General features: G+C 46.0%; 1 long non-coding RNA gene across 1 annotated transcript in view; it reads right to left on the bottom strand.

Moving 5' to 3' along the window:
- The window catches only part of LOC141087964 (uncharacterized), a 119,748-nt gene that overhangs the window by 9,209 nt on the left and 89,554 nt on the right, over positions 1-20,985 (bottom strand). Inside the window, exon 3 of the long non-coding RNA XR_012231786.1 lies at positions 18,397-18,509. This is a non-coding gene — a long non-coding RNA (uncharacterized lncRNA). The remainder of the gene's footprint in view (positions 1-18,396; positions 18,510-20,985) is intronic.

Genomic DNA, 20,985 nt, shown 5'->3' with positions numbered 1-20,985 from the left:
AGCAGGTGCACATGTGCTACCTGAGGTTTTGCATTCCGTCCACGCTTGCAAGTGCATGGTGGTTAAATGTCTAAGCATGCAACTGGTATTCAAATTTCTGAGATTTTTCCCTCAGCTAAAGGTCCTTCCGCACTGCTTACAGATAACCTTTGCCTCATCAGTAGGATATTGGACAAAGAAGTGCCACACTGCACTCTCCCTACTATGGTATAAATTTTCAGGGCTTGCACGCTGTGCTAATTTGACTGTCTGGCCAAGCTGTCCTGCAACTCTTGGTTTTTGTTCCACGTTTTTGGACAGCTACGGGCCTGCCAGATAACCGCTGCTGCGATGTCGATGCCTGCTGAGGATCCTTCTCCTTATCTGAGCCATTGCCAGTGGCACTCTCTTCCCCCCAGTGGATGCCAATCCAGGTCAACAACTGGGTCATCCATCACCTCCTCATCAATTTAATCTGCACCCTCCTCTGTCACCGTGTAAGGTGGTATAGTATGTGGGAAGGGGCACCTGAGTTTCATCAGGGTCAGATTCTGGCTCAGTAGACTGCGAGGGCAATGTAGTGCTGTGGGTCAATGTACCAGCAGAATCATAGAATCATAGAATCGTAGAGTTGGAAGGGACCTCCTGGGCCATCTGGTCCAACCCCCTGCTCAAAGCAGGATTAGCTAAATCATCCCAGTCAGATGTCTGTCCAGCCTCTGTTTGAAGACTTCCATTGAAGGAGAACTCACCACTTCTCGTGGCAGCCTGTTCCACTCATTGATCACTCTAACTGTCAAAAAGTTTTTTCTAATATCTAATCTGTGTCTCCTCCCATTCAGTTTCATCCCATTTCTTCTAGTCTTTCCTTGTGCAAATGAGAATAAAGTTGATCCTTCTACAATGTGACAGCCCTTTAGATATTTGTAGACAGCTATTATAGAATCATCTAGCAGTGGCTGTGCATCAGTGCACTCCATGTCAGATTCATCTTGGACTGAGGAATTCAGGATTTGACTGGATAACCCAGGCATGGTATGTGAAAAGAGCTCCATGGAGTAATCTGAAGTGTGGGCTGCCGCATCCTTCACTTTTGGTGGGGGTGAAGGACACAAGGAAAGGTGCTTTTCCTGACCAGAACCCTGCACTGACGACTCAGTGCTTGGAGGTTTTGAAAGTTCAGAAGAGGAGGCAATAGAGCTTGTGGCTGTTTCGGCAATGTAAGCCAAAACCTGTTCCTGATGCTCTGGCTTTAAAAGCGGCTTTCCTACTCCCAGAAAAGGGAACCTTACAGGCCTTCTTGTGCCAGACGATGACACAAGCTCAACACCTCCTGCCATAGCTGCTATTGTGCTTTGGCATAACCAGTAGATGCACCACCACCGTCAGTACCAGCTGCCCCCCGACCACGTTCGTGGCCTCTTCCACCATACTTCCTCATGTTTGTGAAAATGTAACAAAAATACCAGCAGATATATGGTACTGTATGAGGAGCATACAGCTGTATAAGGTGTAGGTAAAAATTTAAATCTCCGTATATATTTCCTTAGTTACAGACGCTCTCCCAGTATGTGTTTGACCGTAATCCAACCAGCAGATATACAGCACTGTATCAGAAGCGTACAGCTCTATACGGTGTATGGATGGAAAAATGAAAATCTCCATCTATTTTTTTACGGAGTCACACCCAGATAGCATGTATTTGTCCGTGATACCAGCTGGTACACGGTAGTTTATGAGGAGCGTACAGCTCTATACGGTGTATGTATGGAACATTTTAAATCTCTGTCTATTTTTTGATGGAGTCAACAGCAGATATACGATACTGTTAGAGAAGTGGACAGCTCTATACGGTGTATGCAAAAATGGAAATGTCCATCTATGTATTTACGGACTCACACACACAGGCGCTGTCAATGAATAGATTGGACCATAATTCAAACAGCATATATAAAATACTGTTTGAGAAGTGGACAGCTGTATATGGAGTATGTATGGAAAATTTTAAATCTCTGTCTATTTTTTTACGGAGTCAAACACAGATAGCATGTATTTGTCCGTGATACCAGCCGGTACACGGTAGTGTGTGAGGAGCGTACAGCTCTATGCGTTGTATGTATGGAAAAATGAAAATCTACGTCTATTTTTTTCCGTAGTCACACACAGATGCTGTCTCAGTATGGATTTTACCGTAATCTAAACAGCAGATATACGGTACTGTATCAGAAGCAGACAGCTCTATATGGTGTATGTATGGAAATATGAAAATCTCCTTCTATCTTTTTATGAAGTCACACACAGATAGCATGTATTTGTCCATGACACCAGCCTGTACATGGTAGTGTATGAGGAGCGTACAGCTCTATATGATGTATGTATGGAAATTTTTAAATCTCCGCCTACTTTATCCCGGAGTCACACACACGCTGTCTCTGTATAGATTTGACCATAATTAAACAGCAGATATACGATACTGTTTGACAAGCGGACAGTTCTATACGGTGTATGTATGGAAAATTTTAAATCTCCGTCTATTTTTTACGGAGTCACACACACACACGCTGTCTCTGTATAGATTTGACTGTAATCAAACAGCAGATATACAATACTGTTTGACAAGCAAATAGCTCTATATGATGTATGTATGGAAAATTTTAAATCTCCGTCTATTTTTTTACGGAGTCACACACACGCTGTCTCTGTATAGATTTGATCATAATCAAACAGCAGATATATGATACTGTTTGACAAGCGGACAGCTCTATACGGTGTATGGAAAAATTGAAATGTCCATATATGTATTTACGGAGTCTCACACACACACGCTGTCTCTGTATAGATTTGACCATAATCAAACAGCAGATGTATGATACTGTTTGACAAGCGGACAGCTCTATACGGTGTATGTATGGAAAATGTTAAATCTCCGTCTATTTTTTTTATGGAGTCACACACAGATAGCATGTATATGTCCGTGATACCAGCAGGTACATGGTAGTGTGTGAGGAGCATACACCTCTATACGGTGTGTGAAAAAATGAACGCTCTGTCACTGTGCAGAAAATCAGAATAAAAGTTTTTTGCTTTGAAAAAAGCATTCTGCACAGCAGTGTGCACACAGCAATGCAGCTATCAGGTAGCCTTAAAAGGCAGAATAATAACCACCAGCGCTGCTGCACACACAAAAATCCTCCCCTGTCACTGCACAGTTGAAATCGCTATCAGAAGAAGCACAGATTTTTTTTTCTTTGTTGCCTAACGCTCTCCCTATTGAGAATCAGCGGCAGCAACCTCTCCCTATGCTAAGATCGGCAGAAGTAGAATGGCAGTCGGCGGTCAGGGCTTTTATAACCACTGTGACGCCACACAAAGCAAGCCAATCACACGAATGCCCTTCTCTAAGATGGTGATGGCCGCTGCCCATGTCATCGCGTTGCTCACAGTGTGCATCCTTGATGATTGGCTGAGAAAAGGTGCTGGAAGCATTATGGGAAATGCGACTTTGGCGCGCGGGTCGGAGACCTCATGGCCGACCTCACGCTATGGTTGGGTTTCGATCGGCTAAACCCGACTTTAGCAAAAGTCAGCGACTTATGAATTTGTCCGACCCGTTTTGCTCAACTCTAGTGCTGATAAGAAGGGGGTACTTCCTGGTTGGATGGAGTTCAGTGTCAGCCAGTGGAGAGTAGTAATGGGTAGTCGGGCTCTTTTTGGTGATCTGGCTCTCTTGGGTCCACTCACCAAAGAAGAGCCAGCTCTTTTGGATCCTAAATGGATCCCTGCTACATATGTGTTCACAATATGTTAACACCTATTTAAAATTATGTGAATGTGGACTAAACCAGACCCACTCATGGCTGAAACACTGCCTACTTGCAATCAGTCAATTACATTGATGAATGGGCAGAGTTTGGGTCAGATGGGCAGTGTTACTTCCACCAAATACTGGAATTTTATGCCCAAAGAGAGCCATTCAGAGAATTCATTGTCCCTCACTTGGGTGCCAGCTCCCATCGTTCACAACAGGGAGCTGGCTTTTTGTCTCAGTTTGTTCAGGATTGACCCATTACTAGTGGAGAGTAGTGTTGAGCGACTTTTGGTTTTTTAGGGTCGAGTTTCGTTTCATGAAACCCGACTTTTCCAAAAGTCGGGTCTAGCAAAATCGGCCGACTATAGGGAAAAGTCGGGGTCGTCCCGAAACACGAAACCCAATGTAAGTCAATGGAGAATTAAAGTCGGCAGTGAGAGGAGGACAGGAAACACACCAACAGTGCCCATTTGAATGCCAAAAGCATAAATTCTTGTTACTGAAGCTTGTCAACCTTAATTAACTTCATAATACTAGTTACGCACTGAAAAATGGGGGTTATTTGGCTACAGTTGTGGGGGGGAGGGCTGGCTCCAGGTTTTCGTGGGCCCAGGGCCAAAGAGCGCCCCTTTAACATATACCACAACTCATGATGCTCCGATACGGCAGAGAAATAGCAGTATAGTACAATGAAAAATACTTCACTTCTTACATCTCATGACTGATATCCATTTTAAATTCTCCAATACCTCCAAAAACGGACAGTATATAACTCCATACAGTATTATGGCCAGCGCTTAGTGCGCTATACAGAGTAATGAGGCCCATATATTTCTCCATACGGAATCATTATTCCCATATAATGTTTCAAACCGTATATGATGAGCTCCACATAATGCTACAGTATATGTTGGTCCCAATGGATGAAGCTCCACTGTCTTATGGGCCCAAATAATGCTCCATATATAATGGGCCCCATTTCTACTGCTCTAGTGTATAATGAGCCCTGTATATGCTGCTCCAGTGTCTGATGTCCACCTTTTGAATGCTCCAGTGTATGGTGGGCCCCATGTATCATTCACCAGAGTATAGTGCTCCCCAAAAATTGCTGTCCCAACATTGAAAACAATTACATAAGTCTCCTTGCTAGGGAATCCCTGCACTACTCTGAACTCCTTGTCGTCCCCATCTTCCATCTCACTGCACTTGGCTGTTTAGGCCCTCCCACCGGCAGAGACACTTTTGCGTACTATGCGGTGCCCTGTGCCAGTGCCATCGCCCATGAGTATGCCCCCCCACCTGCTCAAGGAACCTGCACTTTCATCTGCACCTTCCTCTTTGTCACCGTGTAAGGTGGTATAGTATGCTGGAAGGGGAACCTGAGTTTCCTCTGGGTCAGATTCTGGCTGTGCAGAGTGCGAGGGGAATGTAGTGGTCTGGGTCAATGTACCAGCAGCATCATCCAGCAGTGGCTGGGCCTCAGTGCACTTGTGGCATCCCCAAGAGTATGGTCGCCACTGTGGCATTGCCTTCCTCCTAGGGAGTGTGTTGTCAAGCTTGGGAGCAACGAAGGATCTCTCTAGCAGTGAAACCAACACACAACACATTTCCCACTCCAGGCCAGCAGGGAGACCTCTGAACCTGACTGCTGAGGAGCTGCTCTCTGTGGTCGGGAGGAGGTAAGTTAGGGCACTCTGTGCAGGGAAGGGGAAGTGTGTGGACGTGAGAAGGGGAGCTGGAGGATGAGCAGAGTTAAGGCTCACTCCTAGCTGGAGCGCATGGTCCGGATTCCAGTCTCCGAGTTTGTAGGGACACTGACGTTCCTGCAGCAGAAACCAGGGAAAGTAGCAGCTATAAATGCTCTGTACCCAACTAAGGCTCAGAGGCCCCAGCATCGACATGTGCGAGGCAGAAGGAAAAGGCTACAGCTGTCTGCCATACAAGTAAAGTCTGAGGAACATCTGTTAGACAGGAGGCGTTTCAGTGAACCACGGTCCTGTGAGTGCTTCCCCCACAAGCGCTAGAAAGGAGACGTTCAGGAAGGTACATGTTGGCGGAGTGTTGGAAGGGAGCTTTCCATTCTGGTCCTGGAGGTTGGCAGAGGTCCTGACCCGGAGGACACAGCACGGAGGCAGGCATCTGTGTAACCTGCGGACTGTGAGTAAAGCTTTGGAACTGCGCACTCTGGTGTCCTACAGTTATTCCAGCACCGCTACATCTGGGTACCAGCACCTACACCGCCTGTGCCTTTCCCCCATCACTACATCTACACTTCCCTGGGACTCCAGCTCCACCTGTGGGGAGCTTCACCATCTTTGCTGCACAACACCATCAGTCCCAGAGGATCTGCATGCAGCGTCGGCCTAACATCTATGTTGCCGAACACCACAGGTGGCGTCAAACTATCTATATAAACTCTTTACCATTATACCACGCCATTTACATGGGCGCCCAGGGCCACCGTCCGGGTCACCGCTGCTGTGACACATCCCACTGACACCGGCCCGGTACTGAGTACCCCACAGCCCTGTAAGGGCGACCCATATGCCGACTGCTGATCGGGCGGCGTTATTCCCACGAACCTCCAAACAGCGTCCCTGAAGACAAAGTTTTTGGTTTCCGGGGGCAGTATGATTGCAAAGCTGAACCTTAAAGGAATGTCCAAAAGGGCACCACCAGGAGTGGAGCCTGTGGCTTAATTGGACTGCACCCGGGAAACCACTACCATACAAGCTACAGAAAAGATGGACAGATTGCAAGATTTGTTGATTCTGTGTGTGGTGTGGTATGTCTGTTTGTAGTTGTGCTAGCGATTTCTCAGCTTTATTCCGTTAACGACCGAGACTCCGGCATGGCCCCGCGGTACGCGTCAAGCTTACTAGAGGGATACGCGAGGCTGTGGCACGTGAGATCGAGCAATAACAGGTCTAGCATTCCAGTACATGTCCGGGGCTGCATGCACGCTACACTGAAAGGACCAGCTTTTGACGCTTACAGGTGCAGATAACCAGCTGAACTCCGTTAGTGATGGGGATCTGGGATTCAGATTATTCCCTGCGAACGATGATTTCCCAGTAAGTTCAGGTCAACCGCAATTCCGGAGTTAGGCCTAACCGTCATTCCTGAAAAAAATTACATGTCCAAACCACAGGTGCTGTAGCTTGCTTAACAGCTCGGCTGCCGTTCTCAGGCCCAGTATGGATTCAACAACATTGTAGAAAGTTGATAAAGGGTACAGTTTCACCGGATAACACGTATATATGTAGCCTAGTTTACACATTAAAAATATATGTCTATAGATCACGAGGCAGACTCAGATGTTCTCAGGCCCAGTATGTACAAAGTTGAGAAAGGGTACTTTATCACTGGATAGCAGGTATATATAGCATAGTTTAAACATGTAAAATCTCCGTGTTCTCAGTATGGATTACACAGCAATCTAAAAAGTGGAAAAAAAGGAAATGCATTTGAGGCGTACACAACTATATACTTTTGGTGTTATTTTTAAATCTTCATATATATTTCTGTCTCAGTAATACAGTCCAGCCTCTCCGCAATAGGAAATGAGATGCATACAATTAGTGACATAAAGGCTATTGATTGCAGAAATCTAGGAATTATTATTCACGGGAAAAACTTCCGTCACAATTCTCATAGGCGAAGCTGACCCTCAATTAATTTGTGTGTTGAGACAGTGAAAACATTTTTTTGTGAATAAAGTCTTGCTGTATCGCACTTCCGTGGATTCCATCACTGTTACTCATCTCAATCCAATTTTTATCACAGGGAGCGATGTAAACATGGTGCTCACTGGCTATCATGATCTGTCACGTAACTTTGGAGTGCAAAAGACAGAAGCCACAGGCCGTAGGCGATTCTATGTGATTGGCATGAGAGGGCACATTTTGAAATGTGCGCCGGAATGTCACACGTTTGTGAGTAGGAAAACTGTGAAAGCTGATGATAAACCACCACTGCATGTAATTGTGAGTCGACGTCCATAAGAAATGGAAGCCACTGATCATCTGGAGGTAGAGCTCGGCCAGCAGGACAGGGCATAGCTACATCTTAACCATCATCTTTCAGTTCAATCAATTTGTAGTGGCAGTCCCAGTGAAGGATTTGACAGCCCAGACTACACAGCGGAGGAGCAGGGAGAGGTAAACATTGCAAATGCTGGGGCCCTGCCCAAGCAAGGGGGGCACACTCATGGGCATCGGTACTGGCACTGGGCCCCTCATAGTACGGCAGTGTGTCTGACGGTGGGTGTGCACCACCACTGTCAGAGACACTTGATTGCACTATGAGGGACCCTATGCCAGTGCCCGCGCCCAAGAGTCGGCCTATCCACCTGTCCAGGGCAACGGCACTCGCACGGTTTTGTGCGCTAGGTGGTGACCCCGGCCATGGGGGGGCCGCCCACTTAGGGAGGTTTACAAAGTGGCATATGTAGATGTGGGTAATTCAGCTGCTGCAAAAGGCGAAATAGGTCAAGTTTGCAGAATAGGAGGAGGACCAAAGCAAGCCATTTTTCTGGCAACCTATGAGTCATCAAGGGAAGGTGGGACAAAATCCTTGGAAACCCATGCATGGTTCATTTTAATGAAGGTTAGATCATCTACATTTTGGGTTGACAGACGGGTCCTTTTTTCTGTCAGGATTGCAGCTGCACTGAAGACTCTTTCCGATAGCACACTTGCCGCTGGGCAAGCGAGCTCCTGTAAGGCATATTGTGCCAATTCAGGCCAGGTGTGCAGTTTAGCGGCCCAATAGTCAAAGGGGAATGACCTGTGCGGGAGAACATCGATATGGAAGGAAAAGTAGTTGTTAACCATAGTTGACAACTGCTGTCTCCTGTCACTTTCCATCAATGCAGTATTACCAGTTGTGTGAGTGGTCCGTGAAAAATCAGTCCACAACATTGTAATGAAACCCCTGTCTTCAACGCCACTTCTGCTGTGTGCACCACAAACACCTCTGCCAAGCTGCCCCCGGCCCGTACTGCTCGTGTGAGAACCATCACCGCTGCTGTGTGCTGGGAATGCCTCAACCAACCGGTTAACCAGAGTTGCTTGTTTAGTAGCCAATATTAGGTCAAGGTTCTCCTGTGGCATGATGTTTTGTAATTTGCCTTTATAGCGTGGATCCAGGATGCTGGCCAACCAGTAGTCATCATCGTTCATCATTTTGGCAATGCGTGGGTCCTTTTTAGGATCTGCAAGGCATAATCTGACATGTGGGCCAATGTTCCCGGTGTCAATGATGCACTGCAAGTGCTGGGTGGAGGAGCACTTTCTGACAAATCCACATCCCTCCAGTCACGCACAAACCCTGTACCAGACCTTGCCATGCCAACATTTTCACTTGCCCCACGAGATGCATCCTCCTCCCCTAAGTAATCATACCCATCATCATCCTCCTCCTCCTCTTCTTCCTCCACCTCGTCCAGGAGAGGTCCCTGAGCAGACAATGGCTGAATGTCATCAAGGATTCCCTCCACCTCTTCCTCCTCGTCAACATTGGCTGCAGACGCCTGCTCCTTAAGGTGCGTCAAAGTTTGCATGAGCAGACGCATAAATGTGATGCTCATGCTTAGGATGGCGTCGTCTGCGCTTACCAGCCGTGTGCATTCCTCAAAACACTGAAGGACTTTACAGAGGTCTTTCAGCTTCGACCACTGCACACCTGTCAACTCCATGTCTGCTCTCAAAGTGCCTGGCCGTGTATCCTCCCACAAATGCATTATGGCCTGCCTCTGCTCGCACAGCCACTTAACCATGTGCAGGGTGGAGTTCCACCTTGTTGCAATGTCGATAATGAGGCGGTGGTTGGGAAGGTGGAGCAATCGCTGCAGCTTCTGCATACGAATGGAGTGTACAGGCGACCGGCGGATGTGCGTGCACAGTCTTCGCACCTTCTGGAGCAGGGCTGTTAACTCCGGATAATTATTGAGGAAGCACTGCACCACCAGGTTCAAGGTGTGAGCCAAGCAAGGTATGTGGCTGAGTTTTGAAAGGGCTATGGCTGCCACAAAATTACGGCCGTTATCACTAACTACCTTGCCTGCCTCAAGATGTACACTGCCCAGCCATGACTCAGTTTGTCGCTGAAAGTACTCGGCCAGCACCTCGGAGGTGTGTCTGTCGCCCAAACACATCATCTGCAACACAGCCTGCTGACGCTTTCCACTAGCTGCTCGATAGGGGGACACCTCGTGTGCAACAGTGGCAGCTGCAGATGGAGTGCTCGTACGACTGCGCTCTGTGGACGAGCTTTCGCTTCTGGAGGAGGAGGAGGAGGGTCGAACGCCTACAGCCAACTGTTTCCTATACTGTGGGCTAGGCAGCACCGTCCCACCACCGCTGTCCCCGTGGACCCTGCATCCACCACATTAACCCAGTGCGCAGTGATGGACACGTAACGGCCCTGGCCATGCCGACTGGACCATGCATCAGTTGTGAGGTGCACCTTTCCACTCACTGACTGCTTGAGTGCATGGACAATGCGGTCTTTCACATGATGGTGGAGGGCTGGGATGGCTTTGCGAGAGAAGAATTGGCGACTGGGTAGCTCATAGCGTGGTACTGCATAGGCCATGAGTTCGCGGAAAGCTGCGCTTTCCACCAACCGATAGGGCATCATCTCTAACGAGATTAGTTTGGCAATGTGGGCGTTCAAACCCAGTGTACGCGGATGAGAGACAGTACTTTCTTGACCTACTCAGTGTCTGGGAGGGTGAGCTGGACTTGAGAGCTGCATATGGTGGAAGTAGCGGTGGACAGGGCGGACTGAGAGAGGGTTGATGATGGTGATGGAGTTGGTGTTCTTTCTGATGGCCTAGAATCAGTCTTTCGTTGATATAACAGTGGGATTCCCTGACTGCTGTGGCCTTGCAACGACACCTCAACATTTGCTGTTGTGCTAACCGGTGGGCTTACAGTGGGGGAAACAATGTAGCGTTGCTGACTACCTTCTTTGTGATCAGTTGCACATGTGGTACTTGAGGTTTGGTGTTGTGTCCACGCTTGCAAGTGCATGCTGGTTAAATGTCTAAGCATGCAACTGGTATTCAAATTTCAGATTTTTCCCTCAGCTAAAGGTCTTTGCGCACTTCTTACAGATAACCTTGGCCTGATCATGAGGATTTTGTTCAAAAAAGTGCCACACTGCACTCTTCCTACTTTGGCAGACATTTTGCAGCCTAGCACGCTGTGATATTTTGACCCTCTGGACAAGCTGTCCAGCAACTCTTTTGATTTTTGGAACCTGTCTTTGGAGTGCTCCGGGCCTGCCAGATAACAGCTGTTGCGATGTCGATGTCTGCTGTGGATGCTCCTCCTCCTCATCTGAGCTATTTGAAGCAGCACCCTCTTCCCCCAATGGATGCCAACCTGGGTCAACAACTGGGTCATCCATCACCTCCTCAATGTCATGTGCACCTTCCTCTGTGTCACCGTGTATGGTGGTATAGTGTGCGGGAAGGGGCACCTGAGTCTCATCAGGGTCAGAATCTGGCTCTGTACACTGCGAGGACAATGTAGTGCTCTGAGTGAATGTACCAGCAGAATCATCCATCAGCGGCTGTGCATCAGTGCACTCCATTTCAGATTCATCTTGGCCTGGGTAATTCACCATTTCACTTGATAATCCAGGCATGGTATGTGAAAACAGCTCCATGGAGTAATCAGTAGTATGGCCTGCGTCATCCTTCAATCTTGGTTGGGGTGAAGGACACAAGGAAAGGTGTGTTTCATGAACATGTAAGCAATGTAAGACACAACTTTTTCCTGAATCTCTGGCTTTAAAAGCGGTTTGCCAACTCCTAGAAAACTAAGCCTTCGAGGCCTTGTGGAGCCAGACGATGACGCAGGCTCAACACCTCCTGCATTCGGTCCTATTTTGCTTTTGCCACTACCATCAGATCCACCACCAACACCGTCATTACCAGCTGCCAACCCCCGCCCAATTCCACGGCCTCTTCCACCAGCCGTCCTCATTTTTGGTAGAAATGTAGACAAAATCCAACAAACTATGTAGTAATGTAAAACAAGGTACAAGGTGTCTATAGGACAGGGGAGATTTTGAATTTCTGCACACACTTGTGGACACTGGACACTTTTGGATTGTGTGAGGCCCACTGAATATCATAGCGCTATGTCACAGGCTCGATGTCGCAGGTGTGAAAAATGTCACTAGAGGATAACGGAGATTTTGAACTTCTGCACACACTTCTGGACACTGGACACTTTTGGATTGTGTGAGGCCCACTGAATATCACAGCGCTATGTCACAGGCTCGATGTCACAGGTGTGAAAAATGTCACTAGAGGATAACGGAGATTTTGAATTTCTGCACACACTTGTGGACACTGGACACTTTTGGATTGTGTGAGGCCCAGTGAATATCACAGCGCTATGTCACAGGCAGAAATTGGCTAGTGTATGACAAACTACAAGGTGTATATAGAATTGGGCAGAATAGGAATCTCCCTAGAGTGTAGGTCTGTAAGAACGGAACAAGTCCTCTACTTATCCTTACAGAGTGACACACAGATAGCTACACTGTGGCCGTGATAACAGCTGTTACACGGTACTGAGAGAGGAGCGTGCACGTACATGGCTGTCTGGTGTACGTAAAATTGTCAAGCTCCGTGTTTTTTAAGTATACGGACTGACACACGCTGTCTCTCTATAGTTTTGAATGTGATCAAACAGCAAATATATTTATCTGTTTGAAAGCTAGACAAAACTAGAAGGTGCAGGTCTGTAAGAACGGAACATGTCCTCGACTTATCCTTACAGACTGACACACAGATAGCTTCACTGTGGCTGTGATAACAGCCATTACACGGTACTGTGTGAGGAGTGTGCACCGCTGTATGGTGTGAAAAAATGCACGCTCAGTACCTCACCAGGACAAAAAAAAAAAATTGGGATTGCTTTTAAAAAAGCAGTTTGTAGAGCAGTGGGTAAACAGCAATGCAGCCGTCAGGAAGCCTTAGATGGCAGCCTAACAACCAACACCGCTGATCCAGCAAAATATAGCCTCCACTTGCACTGCACACAGTGACTGGTGTGTTGTACAGGCAATATCGCTAGCAGCAGAAGCAGTTTTTGGTGTCTTCTTCCCTGCCTAACGCTCTCCCTACAAAATCATCATCAGCAGCAGCTCTCCCTATTCTGAGATCAGCATGAGTAACATGGCGGTCGGCGTGCACTCCCTTTTATACCCCCTGTGACGCCCACCAAAGCAAGCCAATCACTTGCATGCCCTTCTGAAAGATGGTGATGACCCCTGCCTATGTCATCACGTTGCCCACAGTGTCCGTGGATCCTGATTGGCTGAAAAAGAGCGCAAAACAAACTTTTGAAACGCGACTTTGGCGCTTAAGTCGCCGACCTCGTGGCCGACCTCATCCTAGGGTCGGGTTTCGCTTCATGAAACCCGACTTTGCCAAAAGTCGGCGACTTTTGAAATTTTTCGACCCGTTTCGCTCAACTCTAGTGGAGAGTATAGTCGAGTTCAAGTTTAGATGGGGTGGATTGCTATGGGCAGCATGGGCCAAATGTTCAAAGCAGTTCGAGGTGAAATGGAGATCCCTGATAGACATTCCAACAGTGTCTGGAGCCTCGGGCTTAGGCTTGGTAGCGTGGAGAGGGCCCGGTCTTCTTACATCATGAGGTCGGTGGACATAGAGTTACATGAAGGGCAGGTGGCCTGTCCCAGGTGCACTGCCAGAGTGGACAACGAATCTCTGAGGCTGAGAGAAAGTGGGCTTGGGGTTAGTCCAAAGCGAATGGGTAGCAGAACAGAAGAGTTGTGCTATGGAGGAAGGAAGTGTGACTTGCTGGGCCCTATCCCACCTGTACTCACCTGATGAACTTGCATTGTTTAGTAAAAGTTTGACTGTTGCAAAGAACCTGATGCCCCATGCATTGTATTCTGTGGCTACTGAGGGCGGAAGCCTGGAGGCAGCAAAGGCCTGCAGTCTACAAATGAGCATGATGCACCCCACACCATACAGCACACTGGAACTCCTCTTGTCTTTAAAGTGCCAGAGCGCAATCGGACAGCAGCTCGGTGGCAACTACCGCTCTTGAGCTCTTTGTATTTACATAAGTGTATTTTCAGTCAAACTGCTGTACATGGGAAAACAGACAGCAAATATACAGCAGGAGGAACAATGCTATTCACTGAGGCATTAGAGGTGATTGATTTTTTTTCCATGGACGGAACCTGCGTGTGAAAAAAATGAAAGCTTGCACTAACACATCAGAGCAGACTCGACCATTCAACATTATGGATCTGCAGAAAAAAACTGATCCCATAAAGAAAATCCACGATTCTTTAATATATAAAACTGTATAGTCTTGCTTAATAATAGCTACTATAAAAAACAGACTGTAAACAGATAGTGAGAAAAAAAAACATCTGTTATCTGAATGAAGCTCTGATGATTTTTTTTTTATGCGCCCACGTGAAAACGGCCTTACCACGAGACTGTGGCTGTCAAAAATAGCTACACCACAAGAATGAATATGCACTTATACATTTTTTAACTGCAACTAAATGTTATTCTTTTAACCTCTTAATGACCGTCAATACGCTATTTCATGGCAGCCATTAAGAGGCCTTTTTCTTCAGCACCACTTTTTTCATGCTGGTGAGGAACAAGTGTATAGTGCCCCCCCCAGCGGTTGAAAACTCGATAGGTGAATGCTGCATATGACAGCTGACACCATGTGGCATTGTCCCTGACTATTTTCTTAACTATCACTGTCAATCGAGACATCTAAGTGGTTAAAAGAGGGTCAAAATATCCTCACTATCAGCCCCCTGTGATCATAATTCCAGGTGCTGATAGTTGCCTTTGCACCCTGAGGTCATCTGATGGCCTCAGAATATAGTGGGCTGTTAGATTCTGCTATAAGCTTGGTCTAATAGGCTGCATTATTGAGAAGGTGAGAGGTCTCAGGCACTGCAGTACACGAATACTGCAATGTATGAGACCAGAGATCAAATTAAAAGATATTCATGTCCCACCATGGAACTAAGTGAAAAGTAAAAAAAAAAAAGCTAAAAATGTGTAAAAAATGTAGAAAACATAAAGAGCAGAAAAATCAAGGAAAGCTGTTTCATCAGTTAAAACGCAGCTTATCTGTTAAAACAAAAATTAGCCAAAAAACTACACATTAGAATTATTATAAAAAATATTCATATTCAAGAGACAAGCATAGTACAAAAAACTCACATAATATGAATAAAAGCAATGAAAGGTTGACAAAAACCCCCCACAGAGTATATACCTTTTTAAAATTTGAATTTTTTTGAAATAATTAAGACAAGTGAATAGATAAAGTAGTGACATAGAGGATGCTGACCACAAATGCAGGGAAACACTAATATACACAAGCTGCAATAAATAGTATATACAACACAAATAATTCAAATAACAGTCCTGAAGTACTGCAGTAATAAGGGTTAAATATCCTTGATTAATTTAAACAGGGGAGACTTGAATATACAGTGACGACCAAAAAAGTTTTGCATTTATTTTAAAGAGTGTGATTACGGTCTGATTGTTGTGATGCCATTTTCCTGGTGATTTTAGTAAACCGGAAGCAAATGAATGTCAGCTATAGGGATCAAAATTGTTGTAGATATTGTTTTATCCCTTTATATGTTAGTTTTTACATTTGCTGGGCCAAATGTTTTGCATATTTTGTCATGGGAGGTTGAATTTTGCTTAAAATATTTTTTTTTCATGTGTGTTTTTCGGTTAAAACATGGCGCAAAGACAAATCCAAATTTATCACTAAATGCCAGGTAACGCATTATTCTGAGAGTGAAGCCAGGCAAAAGCCAAAAAGAGGCAACTATGGAATTTAAATGTTGTCATAGTCAAGTGTCACATATAATAAAGAACGAAAAAGAAGAAAAAGTAGGTCAGGAAGCAACTGACAAATCTAGACGTGGACGACCATGGAAATCTTCCTCCAGAGTTGATCACATTATTAAGAAAAAGTCAGTATCTGATATCCATAAAAGTGCTGTACAGATTTTGCATGAAATGAACAAAGTATATGGGGTTAAACTGAGTCACTAACCTGTGATGCGACGGCTAAGAGCAGTAGGTTGAATGCACAAGTTCCAGTCAAGAAGCCTTTCATCTCTGCAAAAAACCTGAAAGTCCAACTTACGTTTGTCAAAAAATACAGTCAATGGAAAGAGACAGATTGGTCAAAGGTGTTGTGGACGGATGAATCCAAGTTCAATATGCTTAGTAGTGATGACAAGCACTATATATACTGCCCAGCTGGAAAACATAATGATGTAAGGTACCAAACACCTACAGTGAAACATGGTGGTGGCAATGTCATAGTTTCTGCATCTGCCATTGTCCCTCTGTATAGAATTGATAGACATATGAATACTAACATGTACAAAGATATACTAGAGAATGTAATGCTGCCACATGGTAAAACCAAAGTAGACGGGAGCTGGACATCCCAGCAAGACAATGATCCTAAACACACATACAATTTAGTCAAAAATTGGTTAGCAAAAAAATGCTTGCCTGTTGCCATGGCCAAACCAATCACCTGATTTAAACCCTATAGAGCATCTTTGACATGTGTTAGGGCGACTAGTAGGGGGCCTTACCCATAGCATTAAAGATCAATATTTTGCATATATGCTAATGGAATGGAGCAAGATCCCTCAGGATGTCTTGAATACCATAGTGGCTTCAATGTCCGATCAGAAATTAAAGCAAGTGGTTATGCTACAAAATACTAAGTTATGGCATTGTAAGCAAAAATTGCTCATTAATTAATTACTCTCTATGTTGTGATCAATAAATAGTATATGCAAAACTTTTGGCAGCCAGTTTTCTTTAATTATACGACCATACCTATATTCTAAAGCATTTTTATTAAAATTAAGGTCTTGAATGATGACTTAATGCACTTTAAATTCATCACCAGGAAAACGGCATCACAACAACTAAAAAGAAGTAATCACACTTTAAAATAAAATGCAAAACTCTTGGTCGCCACTGTAGGTAATGTACTTACAGGTATGTGGAGCGGCTTGTAATAGCGTTACCACTGCCCCAACGCACGTTTCATTTAAAGCTTCTCCTGATGAAGCTGTCATCCATCAGGTTTTATGTCACTACTTTATTTATCTATTCAATTATTTAAATGATGTAAATAAAATTCAAATTTCAAAGGGGTATATACTCTGTTTTTTTGTCAACTCTTGTTTGCTTCTATACATTATCGGTATTGCAGCATCCGAAACACAAAAAAGAGTTATATTATTCCACACAGAGCACCGTGAAGTAAATAATAAACAACATATCAGGAATGTGACATTCAATACAATGACGGCCAGGGCGCAGGCACGGAAGTGAGCAATGTCAGTCACTGACACCACTCACCCTTCTCACTATCCTGCATCCTGGCCGTCACTTCCTCCCTGCTCTCATTTGCATTTGTGTCTATCAGACATGAATACAATTGCTGTGCGCTCCTCCCGGAGCAAAGGAGCTGTCATCTCCCCTGCTCCACCGGGATCTCCAGCAAGATGGAAGACATGTGAGCTTTCTTGGAGCTTCACAGCAGTCTATCCTTGATGGCTGCGCAGCTCCCACTCCAGTCAGGTGATGGAGTGTACGGAATGACGCCATCGCATAAATGCTGTCCCATATGAGGACATCAGAAGTGATGAAGTGAATGGGGGGGACTGCAAATGAAGAAGTGAGGAGGAGGGGGACTACAAATGAATGAGTGTGGGGGACTGCACATGATGAAGTGAGTGGGGAGTGGGACTACAAATGATGAAGTTAGTGGGGGGACTGCACATGATGAAATGAATGGGGGACTGCATATGATGAAGTGAGGGGGACTTCAAATGATGAAGTGAGTAGAGGGGACTGCACATGATGAAATGAATGGGGGACTGCATATGATGAAGTGAGGGGGACTTCAAATGATGAAGTGAGTAGAGGGGACTGCAAACAATTAAGTGATTGGGGGAGGGAGACTGCAAATGATGAGGGAGTGGGACTGCACATGATGAAGTGAGTAGGGGGAGGGGGACTGCATATGATGAAGTGAGTGGGGGTGATAACAGTTTAACATTAATTCAAGTATTTTTAGGCCAGGATCATACTGCGTTAAGGCAGCTCATTCAACGCATAGCGGGCTGCGTTAACGCTATAGCATAACGCAAATGCTTCATCTGCGCTAGCGGTGACAGACCCTAAGTCACTGCAGCCCGCATCCGAGGGTTCATCACTGAATGACGGCACATTGCTGGCGCAGGCCGATTATGGCATGCGTTGGTGATGCGCCCAATAGGGGTTAATGGCAGCGATAATGGACTGCGTTACACCGGTGTAATGTAGTCTGTCTAACGGACTGCCATAACGCAGTGTGACCTCAGCCTTAGATATAATTTTCAGTTTGCAAAAAAAAGAAAAAAATATTCCTGGCACCATTGCGGACTGCTGAAGCATCAGAGAACTGGCTAAAGTAATTTTGTATAGCCATATGATGCCCCCTTAATGCCTTAAAGCTATGACATCTAGTGGATCATCATACCTTATAGAGTGGTGGTTAGTACCTGGTCTATCACAGATCAGTAGTTGCCAGTGGAGCACAGTTTTGTACTTCAGTGTTGTTTTCCATCTTCAGAGTCGCAAAGTCTCTCTCTCCTGTAGAGTATAAGCTCTTATAGTCAGTAGAGTCCTCATTCTCCTTTAGAGTGTAAGCTCTTATAGTCAGTAGGGTCCCCTCTTTCCTATAGAATGTAAGCTCTTATGGTCAGTGGGGTCCCCTCTCTCCTGTAGAGTGTAAGCTCTTATGGGAAGGGGGGTCTCCTCTCTCTTGTAGAGTGTAAGTTCTTATGGTCAGTGGGGTCCTCTCTCTCATGTAGAGTGTAAGTTCTTATGGTCAGTGAGGTACTCTCTCCTGTAGAGTATAAGCTCTTATGGTCGGGGGGGGGGGGGTCACCTCTCTCATGTAGAGTGTAAACTCTTATGGTCAGTGGGGTCCTCTCTCTCCTGTAGAGTATCAGCTCTTATGGTCAGGGGGGGTCACCTCTCATGTACAGTGTAACCTCTCATGTTCAGCAGGGTCCTCTATCTTTCTCACATGTAAAGTATAAACTCTTATGTTCAGCAGTGTTTTCTCTCTTTCCTCATCCCCACTTGTATTTAATAATAATAATTATAATAATACATCTTTATATAGCGCCAACTTATTTCACAGCGCTTTACAATTCAACAGTTCATATACAAGTCTTAAGAAACAACATTTCAGATAATACAATAATCATAGCAAAAATAATGTTGACCCTGCCTGTAAGAGATTACAATCTACAATGAAGTGGTGGGGGAGACACAAAGTACAGGGGCTTATTTACAATGATGTCCAGCCATCTTGAGGGAATGGGGATAGATAAAGGCTGCATGAGGTAGTCACCAGCTTTTGGGTGCAGTGGAGTTTGGTGGAACGTGATAGGCCGCTCTAAACACATGTGTTTTTAAGGATCACCTAAAACTGTATAAGTTGTGGTTAGTTCTGATTTCAGTGGGTTGGTGCAACTTGTGAGAAGTCTTGGACCCGGTAGTGGGAGGTACGGATTAGTGCAGATGTTAGTCGAAAGTCTCTTGCAAAGCGTAACGAGTGGGTAGGCCAATAAACAGAAATGAAGGAGGAGATGTAGGGGTGTGCTTCACTGTGGAGAGCTATGTGGGTAAGAACAAGCAGTTTAAATTGGATCCTATAATGTATGGGCAGCCAGTGCAATGACTGGCACAGAGCGGAGGCATCCGAGTACCGTTAGCTGTTGCATTAAGGATGGACTGGAGAAGGGAAAGTTGAGTGAGGGGGAGGACAATTAATAGAACATTACAGTAGTCAAGGCCGGAGTGGATCAGGGAAACAGTGAGGGTTTTTGTTGTTTCCATGGTGAGAAAGGGGTGGATTCTAGAGATGTTCTCTGGGTGTAAGAGGCAAGAGCAGGCAAGAGATTGTGTAAGGGAGGTGAAGGAGAGATTGGTGTCAAAAATAACAGCCAGACTGTGACAGCATGCCTGCTACTGGGGTGTTATTGTGGTGCCACACAAGGAGGGGGAGATGTCAGCTTTAGGGAGGTCAGTAGATGACGGGAACAGAAAAAGTTCAGTTTTGCAAAGGTTGAGTTTCAGATAAAGAGGGGACATGATGATGGTGACTGCGGATAGACAGTCATTGGTGTTCTGTAGTACAGGGGGAGCAAGGTCAAGGGATGATGTGTATAATTGTGTGTCATCAGCATAAAGATGGTGCTGAAAGTCAAATTTACTGATGATCTATCCAACTGGTGCCGTGTAGAGAGAGAAGAGAAGAGGGCCAAGGACTGAACCCTGTGAAACCACAATAATGAGAGGAAGAGTAAAAGAAGTGGAACCAGCGAATGATACACTGAAAGAGAGGTCAGAAGGATAGGAAGAGAACCAGAAGAGATCACTGTCCTTTATGCCTATTGATTAGAGTATAGAGAGTAGGAGGTGGTAGCCAACAGTGTCGAAAGCTGCAGAGAGGACGAGAAGAATGAGCAGAGAGTGGTCACCATTACGTTTTGCTGTCAGAAGGTCATTGTTACGCTCCCCGACGCTCACCTGGGGTCCTCCTCATCCCGGCGCCCTCCCTCTTCGGTCTCGCGCTGTCCCCTGTCTGCCTTTGCAGGGTCACGGCGCGTCAGAGGCCCGCGCATGCGCGCTCGCCTGTCACCGACCGCTGGGCATCCTGGGAGCACGTGACCCGGTGGCTCCGCCCCATCATGGCGGCGCCCACCGGGTATTTCTGCGTGGCGTCTTGACAGGTAAGACGCCTGTTTGTCATGATCCGTGGCGCTTAGCGTTCCTGCGCAGCGTCACCCCCGACTCTCAGATCCCTGTGCACCCCCTGCTGCGCTCTGCTCTCTGCCCTGTTTTCCGTCTGGGATCCCTGTCCAGTTCTCCCTGCTGTTGCCTTCCTCTTCGTTCTGTCCTCCTACCCCTCTCCCCAGGTCCTCTGTTTTCGCCATCCTGTATTCCCCGGTGCCTGTTCCCCGCCTGGTCCTCTGCTTCAGTAACTGTCTGTCTTCGGCATAGTTCGCTTCCTTCCCCTATCTGGTGTTCTGCCCGAACCCCTAGGCCAGTGTCT

Source organism: Dendrobates tinctorius, unplaced genomic scaffold, assembly GCF_039654945.1.
Source record: "Dendrobates tinctorius isolate UK_male_01 unplaced genomic scaffold, ASM3965494v1 ptg000036l, whole genome shotgun sequence".
NCBI classification, from domain to species: domain Eukaryota; kingdom Metazoa; phylum Chordata; class Amphibia; order Anura; family Dendrobatidae; genus Dendrobates; species Dendrobates tinctorius.
This window is presented reverse-complemented; position numbering and strand designations above follow the sequence as displayed.